Source organism: Martes martes, assembly GCF_963455335.1.
Source record: "Martes martes genome assembly, chromosome: 2".
NCBI lineage: Eukaryota > Metazoa > Chordata > Mammalia > Carnivora > Mustelidae > Martes > Martes martes.
Window position 1 is genome coordinate 174,475,394 of NC_137889.1, and position 26,233 is coordinate 174,501,626.

A 26,233-nucleotide genomic window follows, 5' to 3' on the forward strand; every position below is an offset into this window, starting at 1 on the left:
TTGCCATATAAGAGAATGGGTCCTGGCATGTGAGTTATTTTAAGCTGCTTTGTACCTCTGTAGGCTTGGGTATACAAAATTGGCTTAAAAACAGGGTTTGGTGTTGGGAAATGAAGAGAGTGGATTTCTCTGCAATTAGGATGAATTTGGCCAATTAGAAATATTCTGGAAAGGATTGAGATTGCATGTGGCTGGGTTTTGGTGTAGTGTGAAGTAGCCGATGAAAACTTCCACAAGGAAATGACCCAGAGATGATAATAAAGAAAGTCATCTAATATCTAATGCTCTTGAAATTGTGTTTCTGAGCCATAAGCTCTTCGTGGCATAAACTCTTCCCTCATAGTCAGTTAAATCTACTATTATGAGGAATACCACTCTATGTATTTGAAGCAGAAAGAGGTTTCCTACACAACTATAGATGGTTAGATAATGATTATTGAGGTTAAAGGAAGAAACCTATTGAGGTCAAAGGAAGAAATTGTGTTTCCAGAAATGTCTTTCGGAAGACTGGATCACTGTCCTACTAGGTGACTGTTGTCTCTAAAGCCTCCACTGCAGCCTTGCTAGAAGCAAGAAGCCTCCCTTCCCCCTAAACCTGCTTCTCAACCCATGGAGCTGGACAGTGAGCCCTGGAATGCTGATGTTGGAGGATCTTATATTTCTGTGACATTTCTTGGCAGCAGCCACAACCAATAGTCACAGGAATATGGTGTTCACTGTATTTCTGCCTTCGGAATTTTATGAAAAGACATCTGTTTAGCAGAACCTAATTTACTAACTATAGTACCCAGAAGGCGTTTGGTGCAAAGGTTAAGAGAGACAATCCAGAAAATGAAGCCAAGGCTGATTTCACAGGGTCAATGAAGTAGAGACAGAGAGATAATTGGTGTGTGCCTCTACACATTAGATGGTGTGGAGGCAGGAAGGTAATTCATAAACAGGAAATTGGGGTTGGGGGGAAGCAGGATCTGGGGAATGGAATAATCATGTTGCCTTAGTCTAGAGTACAGTTGTCTTTGGGTAATTGTGATTATCTTAGGATACCTTAGGCTGAGTTAGGGTCATGAAATGAGTATACCACCTCCTGTAGCCCAACTCATGGCAAACATTAAGAAACCACAATGAGGGGCGCCTGGGTGGTTCAATCAGTTAAGTGTCCGACTCTGGGTTTTGGCTCACAGTGGTGAGATCGAGCTCTGCTTTGGGCTCTCCACTCAATGCAGAGTCTGCTTGAGATTCCCTCTCCCTCTCCTTCTGCCCCTCCCACTCATGCTGTCTCTCTCTCTTCCAAATAAATAAATGAATCTAAAAAAAAAAAAAAAAGAATCTACAATGACCTGCTCTTCCATGGGCTTTAGAAACCAATTAAATTCTTTAGAAATTCAACTTATTGGAGTTGGCACTAAGAGAGAAATGAAACCTCTTTGAAACAAATTTCCGAAACAAATTTAAATAGTCTGATTTGCTGCAGTGTCACAGAGCTGTTATGTTTAAAACTTGATGACCAAAGTCATGTGGGCAGCACACAGAGCTATGGGCTGTAAATATTCTTTCATATTTAGAGAATTTATTAGAAGGCAGGGACTATATATGGCTAGAGTTAGAAAACAACAAACAAACCAAAAAGGATGCTAAGAAGGGAGGCTGGGTGTACACTGCCTGTGCCTCAGAATGGCTGGCGGTTGAGTCCGTCAGGCAGAATGGTCTATAAGAATTAACAGAAGCCTTAGCTCCATTGAAGTAACTTATCTTAGAACTTCTGCCTATTATATTGTTCCACATTGTTGATGGTCTTAAGAAACTTGTCTTCATATTATGAAAAAAGGCATGGAGAAGGCCAATGTTAATATATCGATGATATGCTACAGAGTTTCCTATGCAGCATATGTATGTTTATATGTATGCTCTGAGTTGAATAGTGTGTCCCTGAAAATCGTATCTGCTATCCTCCAGTACCTGAGAACAGGACCTGATTTGGAAATGGGGTCACTGCCAATGTACTTTCTTAAGTTAAGATGAGGTCTTTAGGCTAGGGCCTAATCTGGTATGACTGTTGTCCTTATAAAAAGGGCAACTATGTACACAGATATACAGGGAGGACATCATACGATGATGAAGGCAGAATTTGGGATAATACTTACACAAGTCAGTAAATGCCAAAGATTACTAGCAAGCCACCAGAAGCTAGAGGGGAGGCATAGAAGAGATTTTTTTTTTTTCCCACAGCCCCCCAGAAAGAAGCAATTCTGCTGACACCTTGATCTTAAGACTTCCAGCCTTCAGAGCTGTGAGACAATAAATTTCTGTTGTTTATGCCACTCAATTTGTGATACTTCCTTACGGCAGTCTTAGCAAATGAACACAAAAGTCTAAAAATTCTAAGAAACAGATAAAATAATTAATTCATAAAGTAAAAATTAAGAAAAAGGGACATAATGACATTATATATACTGTGCATACACTTTTGGGCTAATTATGTATCAACTTTCCAAGATGGTGGGACTTGGGCCACAAATTTCAATATGGCTGAACCAGCTGTTAAGGAAGTTCTATACTGTTATAAATCAGTGAAGAATTTTAAAAAGATATCTAACCTCTTAGGAATGATACACAAATTTCTGATTAGAAATGGAACATTTGAAGGCGATCTTTACTCAAAGAACATGAAAGCATTAAGGAAGATGAGTCAGAAGGAGAAGGTTAATGTCATTTCAAAAACTGTGTGTAGACATATTGCTTCATTTCTGACCTAAAATTTCCTTTGTGGTATCACAATAAAAAAGATAATCAACTTTAGAGGACTGTCTAGAATGAAAATTACCTGGACTTTTGACATTTAGATTTTCATGTGAAACTGACTCTGCTTTAATTATATATCAAGAACAGGCCGGTAACTAGAACTGGTGCATACAGCCCAGAGATGTCTGGCCCAAAGAAGATATAAAGAGGCCGTACCACTAATTTCTCCTCCAGGAGAAATCATGTTCAGTCATTTCTCCTTCCATTCTTTTTTCTTTTTTCTTTTTTTTTTTTTTTAGATTTTTAATTTATTTATTTGACAGAGATCACAGGTAGGCAGAGAGGCAGGCAGAGAGAGAGCAGGGGAAGCAGGCTCCCTGCTGAGCAGAGAACCTGATGCGGGGCTGGATCCCAGGACCCCGGATCATGACCTGAGCGGAAGGCAGAGGCTTTAACCTGCTGAGCCACCCAGGCACCCGTCTCCTTCCATTCTTAACCAAATCTTATATACAACACCTATTGTATTTTGTAGCAAATCTAGGGTGTTTGATTCTCCATATAGGGGAAAGCACTTTTATTAATTATAAACCTCTAGCAGTTATACTGAAAGGTTTTTTTGTTTGTTTATTTAATATTTTTCTTCTTCTAGAGCCCCCACATTTCTGAATATTTTCTGAGAATGTTTTTTCCTACTAGAGTACATATTTTGTAAGAAACAGGAAATTTCAGAAATTGGAAAATATTTAACTTTCTATATCACAGGGGAAAATGATGATTATATTTTCCCCCTCCTGGGAGAGTTTACATCCTGTCAAAATTACCATCTCGATGCAGTCAGTAAATATTTAAATCTAAGTGGGAAATTCTATACTACAGGACAAGTGGGGATTATTTTGCTTTCAGTCCAAGAGAGAAACCAAGAATTTCTTGGAATTAATTTGAACTAGGACTCAAAAAATCTTCTGAGAGTTATATAAGTATTTGTATGAAATTTGCTAGTAGTAACTATCATTTGTGGAAAGTTCACCATGCGCTAAGCATGGTATTTAGGCCTTATGCACTTACACATACAGGATATTTATGAGGACCAAAATCCTGTATGTACAAAACTAGGGAAACTTGAAAGTTGCTGAGTGGTTGGAGCTCAAACCCAGGACTAGAGTCCCCTGTCCACTAAAAAACAAAATATATGCTGTGTTCACATATTTGAGTCTCCTAACTCAAAAATATTAAGAAGCCCCCAAAGGTCTTTGTCTGTGAAGAATGAATTAATGGACGCCTGAGCGGCTCAGTGGGTTAAGCCTCTGCCTTCTGCTCAGGTCATGATCTCAGGGTCCTGGGATTGGGCTCAGGGTCATGGTCATGGTCTCAGGGTCCCCGCATTGGGCTCTCTGCTCAATGGGGAGCCTGCATCCCCCCTTCTCTCTGCCTGCCTCTCTGCCTACATGTGTGCTCTGTCTGTCAAATAAATAAAAATCTTAAAAAAAATCATTTATAAAAAAGAAAATTAATGATGGCAAGCCATGAGAATTGGAATGTTCTACTTGGGAACACAAAGAGTTTAGTATAGTCATTATTGACATTGAGGGTAGTGGGGTCCCCAGCTCAATGATACCATAAAACTTAATCACCCTGTAGGCCTATTTATTTAGACGTGTCGGTTCTACATCTTAGGAGTTCCCAGGGTGAAATCTGAAACTGGTTCCTGTACATGGAACTGGTTCCTGTACTGGTTCCTGTACATGGAAGGCAAATAGAGACCGAAGAAAGAGGTCATTCTAGATTGGTAGGTGGTGGGTTTGATAAGCAAGGGAACTTCCATAGGAGGTTTGCTACAGGCAGCAGCAAGACCAGTAGATTTCTGCACCCACCTGCCAGAATCTTTAATGCGTGTATGGAGGCCTTCACTGGGTTCAGTTACATATGCCATCCAGATGCTCTCAACAACACCTTACTCTCTCAAGCCCGAGTCCCTGAACCAGCTCCTACTGTGGGAATGGTAGGCGGAGCGTTCCTTCCTAGAATAGGGGAAGGTCTGAGGAGGCTCTGATGGCCTGGGTCCAGCCTGAGGGTCAGGTGGCAGTCCCTTCTTCTCAATGGCCATCTCCGATACGCTGTGTAATGTGTGTAGATTATAATAATATTAAATACTTATTTATTCTGTTAGGTTTGCATATGTGTTTACCAAAAAAAAAAAAAAATAGAGGTATTCAGCGTAATTATTTTGAGATTCCTCCAAGTTATGGCTTGTATCCGTGGTTCATTCATTTCCTATTGCTAAGTGGTATTCCTTAGAGTGGATGAACCACAGTTTCTATATCCATGGACTTGTCCGTGGACATTTGGGGTGTTTCCAGTTTGCAGCTATTATAAACAAAGCTGCTGTAAACATGTAGGTACAAGTATTTTTATAGACATATTCTTTAATTTCTTCAAGGTAAATATCTAGGACTGGAATCGCTGGGTTATTTGGTAGCCGTATGTTTAACTTGAGAAACTTTCATACAGTTTTGTGAAGCAGTTGTACTAGTTTAGTTTACGTTCCCATCAGCAGTGGGAGACCATTCCAGCTTTTCCATATTGTCCAAATACTTGGTATGGACAGTCTATTAAACTTTACACATTGTAATAGATGTGTAGTAGTATCACATTATGTTTTTAATTTGCATTTCCCTAACAATGGATGATGTTGGGGGTCGTTCATATACTTATCTGTCATCAGCAAATCTTTGAAAAGTGTCGAAAGCACTTACCTTATTCATTTTTGTTCTCTTGTGCTGATGGTTATTTATATATTTGAATAGAAGTCCTTTTTCAGGTATAAGATTTTCAAATATTTTCTCTCAGCCTGTGATTTATCTTTTTTGTTCTTTTAACAGTGTCTTTTGGAAAGCAGAAGTTCTTTATTTTGATGAAGTCCAACTTAACTAATTTTTTATTTTATGGATTGTGCTTTTGATACCCAATCTAAGAAATTTTGACCTAACACAAGGCACAGAGATTTCCTCGTATGCTTTGTTTTAGAAATTTTATAGTTCAGATTTTATATGTTTATCTATGACCCATTTTTGAGTTAATATTTGTGTATGGTGTGATGTATGGATTGAAGTTTATTTTATATGTATATTAATTTTTATTTGTTGAAAGACTATTCGCTGAAATGTAGTTGAAACTTGATAGAGAGTCCATTGATTATATATGTATTGGTCTATTTATGAACTCTGTTCTAGCCCAGAAAGCTCAATTTGCCTATCTTAAAGATGATTGACTTGATTACTCTAGTTTTTTTTTTTTTTTAAAGATTTTATTTATTTATTTGACAGACAGAGATTACAAGTAGGCAGAGAGGCAGGCAGAGAGAAAGGAAGGGAAGCAGGCTCCCCGATGAGGAGAGAGCCCGATGCGGGGCTCGATCCCAGGACCCTGGGATCATGACCTGAGCCAAAGGCAGAGGCTTTAACCCACTGAGCCATCCAGGCGCCCGATTACTCTAGTTTTATGATAAATAGTAAAGTAAGGTGGAAGAACTCTGCTCTTTTTTTTTTTCCCCAAGATTCTTTTGGCTATTCTAGTTCTTTTATATTTCTAAATAAATTTTGAAATTACTTGTCAATGTCTGTAAAAAGCCTGCTGTAAAAAGCCATTTTGTTGAAGCTATACGTATATTCATTGTGGAAGAATGACACCTTAAGTAAATTGAGGTTTCTGATCCACAGACATGAAATATTTCTCCATTTAGTGAAAGCTCCTTTAATTTCTCTTTTCAATATTTTACAGTTTTCAGTGTTAGATCTTGCACATATTTTAACAGATTTATCCCTTATAAATTATATTTTTAACTGCAGTCTTCAACATTTGCTATATGCAAATTATAGTTGATTTTTGGACATTGATCTTTTATCCTGAAACCTTGAAAACTGACTTATTAGTCTTAGTAGCTACATAGATTTTCTGCCAGGATAGATTAGCAGGCATCTACGAATGACTAGGTATGTGTATGGGTGGTGGGAGTATGGGGAAATTTAGGATGACCATCACATTCCTGACTCGACTTGCTGCGTTGATATTGATATCATTAATAAGGATTAGAAATATAAAGTCAATATGTTTTACAAGAAAAAGTATGATTAAATTTCCTGCTAGATACACTCAATTCTAGGTTCCTTTGGCAGTTCAATTGGAAATGTTTAGTAAGCAATCATATCCATGCTTAGGGGAATAATCAGGAATGAACCTATACATTTGGGAGTCATCACAGTAGATGGTGGTCTGCTTTGTATGAATATATAATATAAAAAGAAAAAGAAGAATGTCAAGGAAAGAACTATGGGGAGCATGAACTTTAATTTAGGATGAAGAGACTTAGATATTTTCATGGGCTGAGACAAGAGAGAGGAAATTAGTTTACAGGAAGACTTTTCAATTTCCTTTTCTTTAGCACTAATATCGCTTTGAATCCAAAAAAAAGTATGTTGATTCCCACACGGAGTCATATCTCTGTCTCTGGCTTCTGTCTGAAATCAGGGTTCATGAACATAATTTTGTTTCTCGGCCTGACATTGTGTTTCTGAAATCGCAAATCTGAAACAGGTTCTATATGACAATGAGTCTATCTATATGTCATAATTATTTTTAAAAGACTTTTATTAAAGTAACCTTTTTTATAGTTACAGAAATAATGCACAGGCATGTAGTAAATTAAAAACAAAACAAGCAAAATTAAAAAGAAAACAAACATCATATCCCACTCCCTCAGGGATCACCACAGTTAATACCTTACTACGTATTTGTATTTGTATTTGTATTGTACACTCTGTTCTGTAAGCTTCTTTTCTTAGTCTGTGATCTTCATCTTTCCTGTTCAGTAAACTTCTGTCTCACCTAAAACCCAGCTTATATTCAAATTTCTACAGTTGGCCAAAATGTCCTTTACAACTGATTCGTCTGAGTCAAGACCACACATTGCATTTGGTTATTATGTCTCTTGGGTTTTTTTAATTTGGTACCATTGTCTTTTCTTATGATCCTGACTTTTGTATCCTGAAGTATAAGACTTAGTTTTTAGAAAGCCGCCAGTTTACTTTGATAGAGTTGTTCACTGAAACATATTGTCATAACAAAAAATCAGTAATTATGCTAGTAATTAATTACTAGCGTACCAGTCAGTACTTTGTCAAGTCAGGCTTATTTATGGAAGATGCAGATAACAAGAACAATATGTATGATGGATTAATTAGTATTGCTTTTGTGGGCTTGGGGTAGCACGGCCTGGTTTCCCTTCTGTTTCTCTTAGCAATTCCTGTGGCTCCAATTCCACAATCCTTGTTTCTTCCAACATTGACTCTTTCTGTTGTCCCACACATCGGACTGGTAGCTGCTTCCTCTGTCTCGTGGTTTTAAATGTGTCCACAAATTCTCTGACATTAGCACTAGGAGGTGGGGTCAGTGTCCCCTCTCCTTGTATCTAGACCAAACATATTGACTAATCAACCACAGAGTAGAGCTGAAGGGACAGTGATGTTTGAGGGGGTCACCTCTTCCTCTTGGATTACTTCCTTTGAAGCCAGAGTGGTCAAGTAAGAAGTCTGAGATGGTCATGTTGTAAGGAAGGGCAGACTACATGGAGAGACTCTGTGTGAGTGTTCTGGCCCACAGCTCCTGCTGAGGTCCTAGCCAACAGCCAGCTTTGACCATCACACCCACGAAAGCAGTAAGCTTTCAAGATGGCTACACCCTCCACTGCCATCTGACCTAAATGCGTGAGGGAACCCAAATGATGGCCATCTCACTGTGCCCACTCAAATCCCAGACTTGTGAAAGATAATGATTAAAAAAAAAAAAAAAGATTGTTGTGTTGAGTCCCTGAAGTTTGAGGTACTTAGTTATGCAAAACTAGAGAAATGAAACAGTCAGCTTCTCATTTCTGAGTTGCCTCATCACCCCTGGTGTTCTCTCTTATCTAACACCTGTTTAACAATTCAGGTAAATATCCTCTCTATGAAGTACCTAGGGTCATTGCTGTTTTCCTGACTAGAACCTTACTGATAACCCTCCCAGGCAGGGCCGACCCAAAACAGCCAGGAAAGACTGAAAAGAAAAAAAAAAATTAGATCACATGTTGGTCTTTTTTAGTTACATGTCTTTTGATATTTATCATCATATTTTCATCATCTGGTTTTCTAAGGCCAACATGGTAAAATGTTTCTGTTCTGTCAGAAACCATAAATGTAACCTTTTCATGAAGTACAGAAAGCCACTACATTTGAATAAGTACAGGTCATAAGAATTTCAGCAATTTTTTTTTAAAGTTCTTCTAAAATAAATGTGATTCCTTGGTGATATCCTTTGTTCTTTACCACAGTGAATGAACAGCCTTTTTCTTCTGTGCCTACTGCCTGAAAGGTGGAAAGGTTTAAAAACACACTTTTAACTTTATGTTTACTTTAATGTGCTTTCCTTAGGAATGTTACAGTGTGTTTGTGTAAGATAAGAAAATGTAGTGGAGATGATTCTGGAACACAGTCGTTCTCACTACTTAAAAGTTGGCTTTGCTTGTGATCTGCAGCATATGTGGTTAAGATGCCTGCTGCTCTCAGAAGTAGTCGTGCACTGTGGGGGACTTAAGACTTGGGGCTTGGATGTGTGTAGATGGAGGCAGGATTCCCAAGTGGACTGCATGGGAACATTCCTCTCAGGCTGTCAGGTTCTGCCAGGTACTACGTGGACTTACATTTCATCGCTCTGCAGTGCCTGGGGCCTGAGCTGCTCAGATTCCAGGAAGCTAGATTTTGGTGCTGGTTCCATGGAGAAGACAAACTTTCCAGAACAGACACTGCCTCACTTTCAAAGCCCTATTTTGCATGGGTAGCAAGTCTGCTTACATCGTTAGTACCATGATATCAATTCAGCTCCTGTGTCACCCTTACCACCAACTCCTTTGTCTCTGGTTTTGTTCTGCATGCTACCCATGACCTGGGGCAGCCTCAGCTTTCTCTAGTTCAGCATTGGGCACTGGGGTCCCATTAATTTCCTGACACAAGAGAGACTAGAGTAGAAGACTGGTTGGCAGGTGGTGGGAGACCAGTTTTGCTGCCCGAACCCACAGACCCAGGGCAAGCCCCCTCAAAGCACTGACCTGCAGCCTTACCTTAATTTCTTCTTTGTTGACCTCCTCCATTCAGTTCGGTTTCTATCTGTTACAAGTATCATTGCATCAGGTCCTTCTAGTACTAGAGCTTAGTCCTGAACTTTTGTACACTCTCTTGGGTCTCTGACAACCTGACCAGTTCTGGCCTAGCTCTTTTGCTAGCTCCCTTTTTACTATCCATTTGTAAGCTGTCTGCCATTTATTTGGGCACATGATGGAGTCTGTTCCCAGAGAAGGAGTCAGAACCCTGACCCTGTCCCCTCCCCCACCTCACCTTAGCCCTGCATTGATCACCCCACCCAGACTCCTCTGCTGCCATGCCTCCCCCCCCCCCCAATTGAACACAGGTGCTTATCTGAGTGGGAGATGAATTTGTCACACTCTTCTGGATTAACCTCTTTGGTCTGTTTTCTCTAATTCGAGTGCTGTCCATGCCTGGCTTCTTCTCTTTTGCCTTCCTCTCTCTCCTCTTTTCAGTAGGTCCTTTGTCTGAGTTTGCCCGAATAATGACACTCTCCTTTGGTCTTAATGTTTTTCTTGGCCTCTATCAAGCTTCACTTTCCTGCTTGTTGTTCCAAATAAAATAACATATAAAGCTTTGCCCTGAAATTTGAGATGGGAGGAAGATAAAGGCTAAGGTAAAGTTGTAAAGCCGGAGGCTGCAGAGCTCAACAGGTGTGGAGTAGAGGGAAAATAATGGGGGAACAGGTGACCAGCATCTATCGGGGGAACTCATAGGAAATAGGATCCGTAACAATACTTATCGGCTCAGGGGGCTCTATATTCAACAATGTACAGAGCATAGCCATAAGCAGAGTGAACTTAAAACTTAACCCAAGAGTGTAGATATGATCTCTTAGGCATTATTCAGACTTGGTAGCATGGAACAGTGGTAATGAAACAACGTCTCCATTGGGAACCAGTCTTAGTTTGGATAATGTCCCTAACCATCCATGAGACCACCTTGGTTCTCTTCTCCGAAAACTGATCAAATGCATTTTGATATCTAAGTTTCTTTCTAGTTCTGACATTCTGTAAGCATTGTCCATCGTCTCCCTTCTCATGACTGGGCTGGTACATTATGGATTTAGCCAACTGCTGTTTTCAGGTTCTTTCAAGAGGTACATATATCCTAGAAATGGGAGAAAAAGTATAGGTATCGGGAGGTGATGATATATGAAACCAACCGGAGCAGTTATAAAACATTACTGTGGCACAGTATTCGGCTTCTGGTTTCCTAACATTTATGACATTTGGCATGAGACTCATGAAGGGTCTACCACCATCAAGTGAGTTTGTACTACCATCTCTCAGAGACTTTTACTTTTTTTCTCCCCCCCTACATGATGCTTCCAAAAGGGGTATTTGAGTGAAACCTACCGCACAGAAGCTGTGGGGAGCACAGGTCATAGAATAAGGAAGTATCAAGGATAAGAAGCCAGTCGCATCTTCTGAGCACGAAAGCAGGAACCTTATTCCAGCCAGAAGTGGGAGAATAGGAACATCAAAGAGTTGGTCTTTTCGTTCTGATACCATGATGTCTATAATCTGGAAAGCAAGAACCAGCCAGTTTTGTGCTGGAATCTCAGTTCTGCCTTAATGATTTTGAGTAAAGTATTTAGTGTCTCAGTTTTCCCATCTGTAAAGTTGGGACATTATTAATTCACAGGTTTACTTTAAGAACTAGAAGAGGTAACATATGGAGCATTTTTGGCACCTAGAAAATCCTTAATAAATGTGATTTCTTTCATTGTTATTTATTATTTATGAAGCATCTGAAATGGAGATTATCCAATAGGAAAAGCATTAATATAAGCTAAAGTGAGTTTCTCACTTCAACTTATACTTTTTAAGGATCCAGGTCCTTATCTCCAATTAGACTTCACAATTTAAAATTGTACAATTTAATTGCTGAGAAATTAAGAAAGATGTAGTTCACAAATGAAAAACCAAGAATATTTTGGCATTTAAAACAGCAACCAGTCTAAACTTATCTAAATAGGCCATGAAAATGGAAAATGTTTTTATATCTTCCACGTTTGAGAAGCAACTTCTCAGTTCCATGTTCCAGCTATGATATTACTTCCAAAATAGCAAAAACAGTTTTCTCAGGAACATTTCTATTCTAAGAGCTAATCTTACTTATTGAATGGTAAGTTACCACCACCAAGCTTTTTATTTATCCTCTCACTTTATTTGTAAACTAATAGTCACTAAAAGTGGTAAAAACATGTCTTGGGACACATAGTGCTTTTGGGTATTTGTGCCCTCAACTGTGGTGATAAAAATGTATATCCTTTTTATAGAGAAAGTAAGGCAAAACCAGATAGCATCTGTGGAATATTAAGAGCTCTTGAGAAGGAAATATTTGGGTAGATTTTCTTATTCTAAAGCATAGTTTGGGAAAAAACAATGAAGATGAGGACTTAGGGTTATATGATATTTTATAGGTATTCAGTAAACCTGTATTTATAGGTGTTCTAAAAACCATGTTTTTGAATGAACGGACTACCATCCGGTTTTCTTTCCCTTGAGTATGAAGCTCAGAAAAGGGGTAAATTTTTATCTTTAACCATGCAAGCAATATTTCTCTTTCCATTTGCCTTTATTGCAAAAGTCTTTTCTTTAGCATTCTTGGGAATCATATCAGCAGTAACTATTAATTTTTTCTCAGATGCTGTCTATGACCTTCTGTGTCTTAGCCTAAGCATCCCTCCTACCTACTTCTGTAGCCTATGGCACTTCATCTCTACCATACTGCTTCTCAGACCATACTGGAAGTTCTTGGAGGGCAGGAATTTAACAAGGTTTTGCATCCCTGCTGTTTAACATATGTGCTCAATCAAATGGGTGGAATGGACAGCAGAAGAATGAATGGAACAAGGGTCTTGGGGAAGAAGCAGGGGTGATATGCATGCCCACAGACAGAATGCTGCTAACAGTCATGATATCAGGGTTCCTATATGGATGTGATGTACTGGGGAGGGAGGTAGCTGAGATTCCAGAGCATCTTCAAGGACTGGGTTAAGATTCTCTCCCAATTTAATCTGTTTTCCAAATCCTCCTAAGGCTACTGTGGTCTCAGAGAAACTGAAGATATATTAGTCCAGTGCTTTTTAGTAAGAGAATTACTCCCCTCTGAGGGGTGGAGGGTGGCATTCTGGAAATGATGGGAGAGTGTTTTTCTGTTCTTTAAAATTTAAGCAGGGGTTTCCTCTGTCATTTAGTAAAGTTGGATCCAGGGATTCTAGATGTCTTGCTGTGCGTGGAAGAGACCGGCCCGACAAATGTGTATCTATCCTGTACAAATTCAAATACAAATATTAGCTTTGAAATGAATTCTGTCTGATGTATGAACACAAGTTGCTTTTTAATAAAGTTTTTAAAAAATATTTTATTTATATGACAGAGAGAGATAGAGAGCACACAAACAGGGGGGAAGCGGGAGAGGGAGAAGCAGACTCCCCATTGAGCAAGGAGCCTGATGCGGGGCTCAGTCCCAGGATCCTGAGATCATGACCTGAGCTGAAGGTAGATGCTTAGTTGACTGAACCACCCAGATGCCCCAATAAAATTTTAATATACAGTTCATTTTCCAGGAAATGCAACTGATGTGTAAATTGAAGGGAGTATAGTATTTTTGCTTTGTTGGACATTTTATCAAAAGTCATTCATCATTTCAGAAAATTATGTCATTGTGTTGGTCATGCAGTTATGGACTTGACATGACCCACTCTTGCCAGTTTGCATGTGTGCCTATGATACCGAGTGATGGGTTGCTTCTAGGACTTGGCACAGGCATCAGTCCACTTCAATACATCTGCTACTATGTCATGTCCAAGGGCTTACATAATGATGTATGTATGGGTTTTTATAAATTAGTATCCTTTATTTCTTCTTTATACTAGAGTTAGAGTATATACTGAATTTTTGTGTGAAGGTAGGTTACATGGTTACAAAAACCATTTTCTGAATATTTTAGCCAGAAGTATTTTCAGTCATTTTCACATTTTAGAAAACCAGTGAAGTACATACACCTAATAGAATGTAGTACTCTCTGTGGAATATGGGATCTGCTACCAACTGTACTGATTTTGTTGTAGCAAATATTCATAGCAGATGGGAAAAATAAAATACATAATTCTTGTCAATTCAGGTTGAGGGATGCAGCCAGGTAAATTTAGGAGCCAAACTTGGGTAAAAGTTTTCAGATTTCAAACCTGGTGTGCTTTAGAATTGTAAAGAAGAAACAGTGGAGGGAATGTGTTATTTCTGTGTAGATGGATTATAGAGTCTATGCTTTTCATTTCAGAATAGTAAAGGGGATATTGAAGTATTTGGTACAAAAGGAGATTTGGAGAATGATACAGTTATGGACCATTGATACAGTCGGAGATACTCAGACTTTTAACTAACCATATGCAGCGAATCATTGACTTGAGTTATGACTTGGAGTCTGAGATAGTTCCCTGAGGCTAGAGTCCATTCATAAAATATTGAAATGTACAAGCCAGGTTATTTATCTCTATCTGTTTTTACAACAAGGGATTGCACTCAGGGCCACTGGTGCTTTGTTGACAAGAGAATGTTACTTAGTCCTCTGAAACATGAAACATAAAGCAACAGTTAGAAAAGCCAGATGAGCTCTCCAGGTTGTTAAAAAGGGGTTTTGTCCTTTTCCATTTCCCATAAAAGCCCAGCTGTACCTTCTAAAATTGGAACTTATTCGTGTGTTCTCCAGGTGCCAGGGCATAAAAATCAAATGTGGAGAAAGCTGAAACAAGATATTTCAAAAATAGAAACAGTATATGGACATAGGGAAAGAAGTAAATGAAAAGTAAGTAAATGGAAAGGTAGAAAAAAATCACCACATGGAAACACTTTGATGGTGTAAAGTGCGCATAGGATTTATTGAACAGTGAATTTATTGCATAAGAAATGATAGTTAATCTTAATTGTTTCAGATAGGTTGGGTGCTCAGCTTCCTCCATTCAAATTATCTGGCCTATATTTTTACATTTAAAAACTCAGAATGTGTGAATTTTTACGTGGCTGGACTTAAAGCTAGGTAGCAGGAAGTTTGGAATAAACCCAGATCTACCAGTTTTCTTTTCACACTGAGGACCTAGGCATATGCAAAGGGATGCACTGAGATACATTTCGGGGGGAGCAGAGTAATACTTGCAGGTTTGGTAACCATGTGGAGAGAGACAAAGGAAGAGGATGGGATTGGAGGGCAGAAATTCTAAATCTCCTAAAAAAGAAGTGCTATTGGCAGAAGTGGAGCTGATTAGAAAGACGAGAAGGAGGAATAATGATGTTCTATTTTAGATATTTTATGCTTAGGTAACAGAAACACACATGTTGGTAATGTCTGGTGAGCATGGGGACGTCAAGGAAATTCATGAAATAGCTTTGAACCATTAATGTGTTTTCATTCCGATGTCCCATTTCCTTAAAGCCAGTCTATGTCTAATCAGGTCCAGAGAGTTAAAGCTTTTCCTGTTTGGAGTTTTGGGTCCCAGAGACGTGATCACCAGGGAGTTTATGCCTGGATGATGCTTTACAGAAATAAGAAGGATCAGTTCCTTTGGTGAATTTTCCCCAGCGACTCAGTTATTGGCTGTAAGCCACATAAATTTATTCAAAGTAGGTTCAGTAAACAGGTGGAGTAACTAGAGGTATACATGGCAAGACATTATCCCAGGCCTCATGAAGAGCCAAGAGTTGCAAATCCCTAGCAGTGAAGGCAGCGATTTTTTTTTTTTTTTTTTTATCTTGCTCGCTGTTGGAAGCTCTCAGAACTGCTATGCTCTAGTTCCAAGTAATCTTGCTGGGCCAGCCAAAGGGTAGGGTTATATGACCCACTGCCAACTTAGTAGAGCTGCGGGGACGGACACTCTGGAGAGGCTCGCCCAAGGCAAGCCATTTGAAAATACAACTACTAAGTGCCATGGGCAAAATCCTCTACTGGGAATGTGGAGGGCAGTGGGTCCTGAGTAGGTTGGAGGAAATATTGCAAGGCAACACATTTGTAAAAAGAATACTGCTGTATTAGAATGTTGAAACATTTTAAGAAAAGACTGGGTATCGGTCTAGTTGATTAACTTTATTATTATTTTACCAGCTAATTAAAATAAATATTACTATTTAGAAGGGAAACTTGTCTCAATCCTTAATTTTTAAATTCATCCAACAAGCATTTTTGGAATACCTTCCAAGTGTCTTCTAGGGGTTGTTCTAAATGCTGAAATAAATATAGCATTTATCACAATTGTTTAAGTCTTTGCTCTAGAGCAGTTTACAATGGGAAGACAGACTGTAACAGACAAATCATTATGATGTGTAGAATCATAAGGCAGGTTAAGAGAAACAGTGGCAGATTTAATCTAAGTTGTCAGGGAAGGCAGAATGATTATATCACTTCTTTCTTTCTTTCTTTCTTTTTTTAAACATTTATTTATTTGAGAGAGAGAGTGCGTGCAGACAGGGGGAGGGACAGAGGAGGAAGGAGAATCTCAAGCAGACTCCCCACTGAGCACGGAGTCCGAGGCCAGGACTTGATCTCATGACCCTGAGATCATGATTTGAGCTGAAATAAAGAGTCAGATGCTTAAGCGACTGAACCACCCAGGCACCCCTCATCTATTTATTTATTTATTTTTAAAATTTTATTTATTTATTTAACAGAGAGGGAAATCACAAGTAGGCAGAGGCAGGCAGAGAGAGAGAGGGGAAAGCAGTCTCCCCACTGAGCAGAGAGCTCGATGCGGGGCTCGATCCCAGGACCCTGGGATCATGATCTAGCTGAAGGCAGAGGCTTTAATCCACTGAGCCACACAGGTGCCACACTCATTTATTTTCTAATGGAGATATTTTGAGTATGCAAATAACCGCTATTTAGTAATTCTGGAATAACAGACGTCAACTAGCCCAGTCCCAGGCACTGTTGACAGCAATCTGGTCACCCCCCTGACAGTGTGACATTAAGTACAGAGACTGGGAGAAACTGGGGAACAAGTGATATATTTATTTAAGGGTAAGTGGTCCAGGAAGAGGGAATGCTTGAATCATTCAGCACAGACTTTGGGCCTTGCAAATTTATAATTTCGGAACTTCTAGAACAAGAAGAGGACTCTACCATGGCATTGCCTCTCCTGGGAATGACACCTAAGGACTAGCCATATGGGGACTGGCTAACCTGCCCTGGCAGAGCCTGACTACTGATATAGCTGATTGTCAGTGTAGGGAGGACATCACCAGCCAGAAGACCTGTTCCACACTGTGGTTGCAGAAAGATGGTGTTCATGTGAGGTTGCTTTGTGGGGTGCCAGGATGGCTCAGTGGGTTAAGCATCTGCCTCCCGTTCAGGTCATGATCTGATCTCAGGGTCCTGGGTTAGAGCCCCACATTGGGATTCCTTGCTCAGTGGGGAGGCTGCTTGTTCCCCTCCCTCAGCCCCTCCCCACCACTTGTGCTCTCTCTCTATCTCAAATAAATAAATAAAATCTTCTTCTTTTTATTATTATTTTTAATGTGAGATTGCTTTGTAAAAGGCTGAGCTTCATTCGTGGCTCTATTTTGAGAAGCCCTTTCTGTTAGAGACTTGGCTCAACCATAGTCTTGGGTCTCCTGCAGAATAAGCTGCTACTTCTTCTTTCTGGGTATGACCTTTGCCTTGCATACGAGCCTCTGCTCCTCGTGGTCCTGTGATAGCTTGGGCTGCTCACCCCGCTGCTGTTTTTGTCACAGCTCAGTGCACGGAGCACCACACAGCTGCTTTCCTGTTGCCCCCTCTTCTCCCCAGGTCTTGTTCAGCTCCATGGGCCCATGTTCTGTCAGGAAACCACATTCTGGGGTAAGTAAGCTGGGGAGATAATGCCACATGGGGAGGTTTGGCCTTATATTACTTCTTCCGCCATATTAGTTCCTCTTCCTCCTCCCCTTCATCATCATAAAGTACCTGTGGGCACAAAGATATTGTTCTGGACAACAAGAGGCAACAACACATTAGGATTGATAGCTCTTACTCATTGGGGGTGTACTTTTGGCAGACACTTAAAAACACGAGGCATTCAAAACTCAAATTCTCACTCACCTGTGAGACAGGTATGATGCTGTTAGATTCATCCCTGTGAAGTTACTTATCCTCTATCATTTTCGACCTACAGAAATGACATTTTATTGTGGTGGGACCTAATATTTTACAGGCAAAGAGAGGAAAGTTCAGCGATGTTAAGAAAAATGAAATTACCAGTCTCACAACTTGACTCCTAACTAGTATTTTGATGCCAGTCGGTTGGCTTCTGGGTCTGTGGTCCTTGCACTTTGCCTCACTGATAGCTCTATCTTCTATAAAATAGATTAATTGCTTCTTTCTTTGGAGAGCTTCAGGATAGAACACACTGATCCCAGAGCATTTGTAAAGCCCACGGATTCCCCTAATCCTGCAGAGAGCTGACCCACTGCTGGAACATTTAGACCTGAGGGAAAGACCCTAATACGCAAACTCATGAACACTAAGAGGGCGCTGTGAAGTCAGAAGCAAAGGACTTTTAAGAGGACAGGCAAGGACATCACTGTGATCTGAATGTGAAACAGGGAGGCTGACAGAACTGGCAACATTTCCCAATGGGGGTTCCTCAAATCCCAAGTTCCTCAGAGGTGTCTAAACCAAATAGGCTGGAAAACTAACTGTATTCTCCTGCAATTAGACCAGAGCCAGTAATGGGAATGAGACTGGGAGCTAAGAATATTTCTCTGTTTCTCTGTCCTGCTAGCCACTCCCCACTCCAAACTTTGCTTCAGTTTTCCTCTGTTTATCTGCATTTCCTCTTTCCCTCTCTTTACAAATGGCTTTCTTGGCCTCTTCATGCATATGGTGAAAAATTATCCAAGAATGACCCTGAATTTTAGTGCCTACAACCGTGGATGAGAATCACTGCATAAAGTTAGAAGTTCTTCAGAGACAAAGCCAAACAATTAGTTAGGTCTAAGGTCTCCTGAGGCCAGGGATAGGTTCCATGCACAGTCTCTAAGAAGGGAACTTTTTACAGTAGGCAAATTGACGTGTTTCTTATAATAGGTGTCAAGCCACACTGAAAAGTTAGAGAAGTCTCTCTTCATGCACTATCCCCCCCACCCCTTTCTGGTGTGTCTGTGCTCAGTCAAGAACCTTCACAGCCTACCCCAACATTGGATCTGTCTTCCCTCTTCCCAAGCTGTCCCAGGCCACAGAAGGCTGTAGTCCTGGCCGTGCTTCAGGTAATATATGTCTGAGTTTGCAAATAATTACATATTTGCTTGCCAACATCATCATCTGATAGAAAATTAAAATTTTCTCTCACTAAGCAGCTATTTGAGTGATTATTTTGCAAAATCAACTTCTTCAGATCCCTTTTCATTGACCTGATGTGTAAGGCATGTGAGAGCCATTGGAAGCTAAATAAAGCACTAAATGAAGGCAGAGTGTTACCATCATCATCATCAATGCAACTTTACGATATGTTGAGGGCCACCTGGAAAGCTTGGCAGGGAATGCTTCTCAAGATTTTAGTCTCAACTGTCCTTGGTCATCTTTTAGATTACAGAAGAGTATTTGCTGATCATTGGATATCCCTATAAAGAATAAGAAACCTGATGAAAGAATAAAGTCAATGAGGCTAGGCCATTTTCTGTGCCCCCCTACCCCTCACAACTGATGCTTCTTGGGGTGTGTGTGACCTGTGCTCACTGAGCCTGGGCAGATGTCAATCTTTTGAACAGATGCCTGTAACAAAAAGTTAGCTGTGCTTTAGGGATGGCTCATATCTCCCTGGGCTGCAGAATGTTATTAAGGCTTGATGGCAATCTCCTAACATGATAAAAGCGAATTAAAGAGCAGGAACTGTCTGCTTGGCAGCGCTGAGGGGAGTTGGAAAGCTCGGTGAAGGAGCAGGCATTAGGGAAGAAAGAATGCTGACAGAAGCTGGGCAGGCAGACAGGGCTATTTAGCTCAGAGGGGTGGGTGTTAATTAATTTATTTTGGGTGAGGGAGATCTGATTTCTGAGCTAGACTACAAGCTGTTGCCAGTCTAGTTGGGAACAATGTCCTAACAGCTGTAGGAATATCATCCCATCGTCTGGGTGGCTGACCCCATATCATATCCATCTCCTTGTGTCCAGACTCACTGTGCTGTGTCGATTGGAGCCAGCGGCTGGCTCATTTTTCTTCCCCTTCAACATTACTCTTGTCTCTTGCTTATCTCTGCTTCTAATACCTCCAAAAACTCCCCTGGATCTCCCAAATGATCCATGGCAGGTAGAAAGAAGGACACCAGGAGTGAGTTGGAAGTTATTACTCCTTCTAGAATGGCACACTTTTAAAGGTATGGAGTCTTGGCTTCCTATCCTTTTAAGATGGGCCAACTGCTATTCAGCAAAAAGGTTAGTCATTAAAATTCACCAAAGCAAGTGTCAGGCCCACGATGTCCTGATTTCCTATCTGGTCTCTGCTTTTTCACTGTGAAAAATTACTTTCTCTCAATTCCATTGTTTCACCTAACAAAGGGCACATCTAATGATGTCCTCCCACATGCACTTGTATGGAGGCGTTTATTATAGTAATTAATTTTTCAAGGTTAAAAAATGGTATGATGTATTATTATGAAATACAAACAGAAATGAAGGGAAGTTTTGGGGTAATTTTGTGAAAGTTATTTTGAGGTAGTGGGAACAACACTGGATCTGGGTACAGAAGCTCTGATTCAAGCAAGTCACTTAAAAATCTAAGGAGTCCTGTCTGTATGTGTTAAAAGTCACCAATCTGTACTAAATGGGTACATTTTATTTTGTATAAATGAACCTGTACAAATATAACTCAAAAATCTGTGGAATAACTGTAGCGAGTAAGTATGAAGGTAAAATAGGCTCATCTGAAAATACAGAAAAGCACAAAAATAAAAAAATAAAAACTAACCATCACATCCCAACCATGAGACAATCATGTATCTATTTTTGGTTCCAGTGAGGTGAATGAATTACAACCTACTATTCAGGGTGCTGTGTCATCACTGGCCCATGCAAAGCCCCAGATTTCCCCTTCATCTATTCTCACTTCTATTTCTCTCTTCTCTCTTATGTACCTTTACCAAATATACATGATAGAACTGTGAGTGGCTTTCCTGGTCATGGGATCCAGAATGTATACACCCATCAGTAACTGTAGGAAGCTTTCAATTTTCCATGTCCTCCAACATTTATGTATTTAATTAGTTTTCTGTCTTCGTTTTTTAATAGAAATTTTCTTATTATATAATTTACTTTTGAAACTGTTTTACCATGCCTTTTTTTATGTTTTATAATAATATTCTAGTGTTATAATCAAAGCCAGACCTTAAATTATTGGACTATCATCCTTTGTTTAGCTGAGAGCCTATTTTGTGATATTCAGGTAAGATATGCTTCTAAGGACAAAACAAGTCGATAGTGAAGGGAACACAATGATCAAATTGTTAAGTTGAATCACTGATATTTGGACATGGGTAGGGATCAACTTCTTACCACCCGTGGAGTATTCCTAAGTATAACTCTGTGGTTAGAAGAATCGAATGAAACTTGGCATGTATTAAGAGGAATAATTCAGTAGGTAAAACAATAAACTGAAAAGAAAAGGAGACCTAACTTCTGGAGCAATTCTATACATGATATGTCCTGACAATCATGTTGCTGGACATGTGCTTAGTCAATGAAGTAAAAAACAACTATCAGTTATATTGTGCCTCTTACATAGAGGAAGAGTCATTGATCAGAATTACCTTATGATAGAAGACATTTAAAAAATATTTCCCCATTTAGCCATATGTTTAATTCCTTATGTGCTAAACTTGTGCTAAACTTCCTGTAAGGTTTTTTTTTTTTTTTTTTTTTAATGAAGTTGAGTAAAATTAAGCCAACAGTTCTGTTAAATTCTACAGTAATTCAATACTTTTCAGATGTTTGATGTAGATATTGATAATTCCTCCACTACTCACACTATCTTTGATATAAATCCTCAAGTTTATATTGAATGTGAGACTGATACTCTGAGAGCATCAATGGTTTGCTATACATTGGTTTTGGAGAATTCAATATTGACATGTTGAGCAAGAGAGTTGATATTAAGAAGGATTTATTTCAGCATATGAAAATTAAATAACTCCATAGACTTTGATTAAGAATTCTTCTTTGAGTCTTCAGCCTTTTATGCTGAAGATTTCTTGTGCATACAGTGTGCATCATGATCAACATAAAAGAAATACTAGAAACTCTAGTGTGAGAAAAAGATGAGTGCTGATCATGATTCTTTTCCAAAATGTAACATTCTGCATTTGTCTGAGATTTCATTAGACTTTTATGTAAGGAGTGATGAGGAAAACTGGAAAGATGAAATAACCTTCTATGAAAATGTTCTTTTTTGATGATAAGCTGTTATTCATTATACACTTGGCTAATCAGGACAGCATAATTCAAGTAATTTATTTATGAAGGACAAATACATTAATAAGGGAGCTCAAAGCAGACTATATACTAGGACATGTGGACATGTCTCACTTTTTTCTTGTGTATTCACCTGGAACATTATTTTCTGTGAAGAATACTATTTCTTAGGTACTACTTAAGCACAAACAATTGTAGATACCTTGAGAACTTTTGGAGGTTAAAATATTTATGTTCGAATTGCTCTGTGTTGGTATTTGAACTGGATATCAAGTTAGAAAGGAAGAAGTAGAGCAGGCCACTTTCTATATTGATGGAGAATAACCTTGTTCATATTTGTACAGACAGGGCCAAGGGCAATGTCGGGTACAAGAAACCTACTCAAAAGTATTTGCCGAGTAAATGAATGGGTTGGGAAATTAAGCAGTTGAGTTCGTGGGGGACAAAGTGAACATATCAAGATGGAGATTGGTTTTCTGACTTTTGAGAGGTTACTGGCATTCAACTTCAACTCAGATGTTTCATTATGTAGGACATAGAAAGGTGGGATAACCAATCAATTAAGAATAATTTTATCTCACATGCCTCATTTTCTTCCATATGGAAGTTGGATATATTAATGTTTATCTCCTATCTTTATTTTTTTTTTTTTTTGCCTATATCTCCTTTTACTGGATTATTTTAAATTTATTGCATGTTCCTATCTTGCATACATTTTGTAACCTTCTTTTAGTATCTATAAAAATTGGGTATATATATAGGGGCACCTGGGTGGCTCAGTCAGTTAAGAGTCTGCCTTTGGCTCAGGTCATGATCCCAGGGTCATGGGATTGAGTCCCACATCGGACTGCTTGCTCAGCAGGGAACCACTTCTTCTGCCTGCCTGTCTCTCTTTCTGACAAATAAATAAATAAAATTTTAAAAGAAAAAAGAATTGGATAACTATAAATTGAAATAATAGTTTGGCAGTGGTGGCTGAGGCAGCAGTGGCAGTGACAGCTCTGGGTTTGCTTCTCGTAGCTACTGCTGCTGCTTGGGCCTGGTGTGTACAAATGGCTGGCTAGGATTCTTATTTTCTGTTTCTGTGACTGGCCTGTGCCCCCTTCCTAGGCCCTCCTAAAGAGGCAGTGATCGGACATTGGATTATTTCATTCACCAAGTCAAAACCAGTGTCTTCAAGGGTTTCAGCTTATCTGGATTCCCATTCCAGCTGACCACAAAACCTGTGGTAACTTCCGCTTGTAAGGGAACACGGAATTGTGGCCCCTTCAGGAGAGGTATTTTCGAACTCTTCATCTTGTGAGCTGACAGGTCCTGGAACAACATGCTGAAACTGGGTAATAAATCTCCTAATGGAATAAGTGATGGTAATCCGAGATCAGCCCCAGAGAGTCCTGCCTTCCTTTGGTTTTCCTTTGAACTCAGAGGGATATTAACAGAAGACCAGGTGGCCGTCATCATGGCAAAGGCCCTTCAGAGAGTTCCTTAACCTGGAAGCCTCAAGGACAGGTTGTAACAGAGGTGATTTCTGAAGAGGGTGGCAAGGGTCTGAGGTGTCCGCCCTGTACCAATGAGGAGGGTGTTCAAAAAGAGGAAAGAGAGAAATACCAAAGGTTATTGGAGTGACTTAAAGAGGGTGGTCATGGAAACTCTGTTCCTCCTGTAACGCTAACTTATCACTGCTCTCAAAGAAGTCAGATGGACACAGTAAAGACCAAAGGCTGGGGGAAGAGCAAAGTCATGGAGTCATAGCAACTCAGTTTGTTCCAAAACAATAGAGAGTTATTGAAACCAGGGGACCTCTGTGCTCAGTGAGAAGTGAGAAGGGGTGTTGTTCAAGGGGGAAAATTTCTGTTACAGAGAGGACAGTTGGGATCAGACTTGAAAATGAAGGTAGGAGGGGACACCAGCTGGAACGTGACCTATGTGAAGAGGTGTCAGCCCGACCCCACCTTGGGCAGTGGGAGCAATGGCTTACTCAGAGGAAAATGTCAGTACTTGAGACAAAAGAAAAGCATTGCTCAGGCAAAGAGAGGGATAAAAGGATGGATGATCTTGAACTTACAGAGGACATGGAAAGGGAAATCAGTAATGCCCTAGGTCATGGCCCACGGGATGAGATTCTAAGTAGCGGTTTCAAGTTGTAAATCACTTGAGGGGATATCCAGACCTTGAAGAACTATCACTGGCTCAATGATGAACTCGTTAATTTTTTCATGAATCTTCTCGTGGAAAGAAACAAAAAAACAAGGGTATCCAGCCCTTTGCACATTCAGTACATTTTTCTATCCCAAATTAAAATCTGGTGGTTACCAAGCAGTGACAAGATGGACCAAAGTCTCCTTGAACAGGAAGGTACATTGGAGTCTAGTGGTGATAGACCTAAAAAAAGGTGTCGTAAGTATCTGGATTCTATGGGACAAAAGGGACACAGGATCTGTGGGATTTGCCTTCCGTATTTAACGGGTTGAAAGTAAGACCAAAAGAAATATTGATTTGAATCTTTTAGAGTGGGCCCACTACAGCATGAAGCCACGTGAGATACCTCAACAGTTGGATGGAAATGATTGCGGGATGTTTACTTGTAAATATGCAGATTATATCTCTAGGGACAAACCTATCACATTTACTCCACATCAGATGCCTCTTCCGGACGAAGATGATGTGGGAAATCCTTCCTCAGTAGTTGCTGTGAGAAGGTCCCGCCCAGACCCTCCAGCTGCTGGTGGTTCTGACAGGGAGGACAGATGTCTCCATGTACCTCATGTGTGAAGTCCCTGTGTCACCTCTGTCGTCTCACAGGCACTGAGCTGTAGGGCGTGCGCGCCGGTCTCTCTCGCACCCTGGTCCTGACATGGCGTGTGGAGGTTCTGCCTGCAACCCCGCGTGTAAGCCTGTGCCTCCTTAGAGCCCTGACGGTTCAACCCACACAAGAACAAACACAAAAATTAATAACTTTTTTAAAAGACTTTTTTTCCCCTATGAATGTGGGAAATGCAGGATTTTATGATTTGTCTTTTGTGTGTTTGTTCATGTGTGTTCGTTTGCTCACTCATTTGCTCACATGATGGGCAGTGGCTGTTTGCTGCTGCTCTGACCGTTAACTCTGAATTGCCTGTTTGAGCTCTTTATTTTTGAAAGGAATGTTAATCAAGCTCCACTCCCAGCTGAAGATCTGGAGGGCAGTGGGGGTGGGGGGAGGCAGGGGAGGAAGGAAGTGTTAATGAACTTCTCTAAGGCTGGAGCAGAGACTGCCACCTGGAAGCCGGCCATCTTGTGTTGGAGGCTTGAGGATGCCGGGAGAAGACGTCTGGTCGGACAGGATGGCTCTGGCTTGGGGGCCTGGAAGAGTGGAACTGGGGTTCTCCAAGCATCTTCTGAAGAGTGTCACAGTCATCCTAAAGAGACCGCTCTTTCTGGAACGGAGATGACTTGGCTACTCTTGCAACTGGATTTGAAGTAACTCTAAACCCTAAATCTTCCTTTTCATCATACCTCAGAATTCTAAGGGCTGGCCTGGGCTGTTGATTTCTTTCTTTCTTTCTTTCTTTCTTTCTTTCTTTCTTTCTTTCTTTCTTTCTTTCTTTCTTTCTTTCTTTTTTTTTTTTTTTCAAAGATTTTATTTATTTATTTGACAGACAAGAGATCACAAGTAGGCAGAGAGGCAGGCAGAGAGAGGGGGAAGCAGGCTCCCCGCTGAGCAGAGAGTCCGATGCGGGGCTCGATTCCAGGACTCTGATATCAGGACCTGAGCAGAAGGCAGAGGCTCAAGCCACTGAGCCACCCAGGTGCCCCAGGGCTATTGATTTCAAAAGATACTATTCAATGTAAAAGCTGTTTTTCCTCAAAGTTTTTTTTTTTTAATATATAAAGCCAAAATTAAGTTTTGTA

At 40.1% G+C, this 26,233-nt stretch overlaps 1 pseudogene across 1 annotated transcript in view; it reads left to right on the plus strand.

Moving 5' to 3' along the window:
• Nucleotides 1-25,028, plus strand: part of LOC308338356 (sentrin-specific protease 2-like) — a 176,811-nt pseudogene extending 151,783 nt beyond the window's left edge. Inside the window, exon 5 of the transcript in view lies at nt 23,465-25,028. The product of the transcript in view is annotated as a sentrin-specific protease 2-like (transcript). The remainder of the gene's footprint in view (nt 1-23,464) is intronic.
• The last annotated feature ends 1,205 nt before the right edge of the window (nt 25,029-26,233 follow it).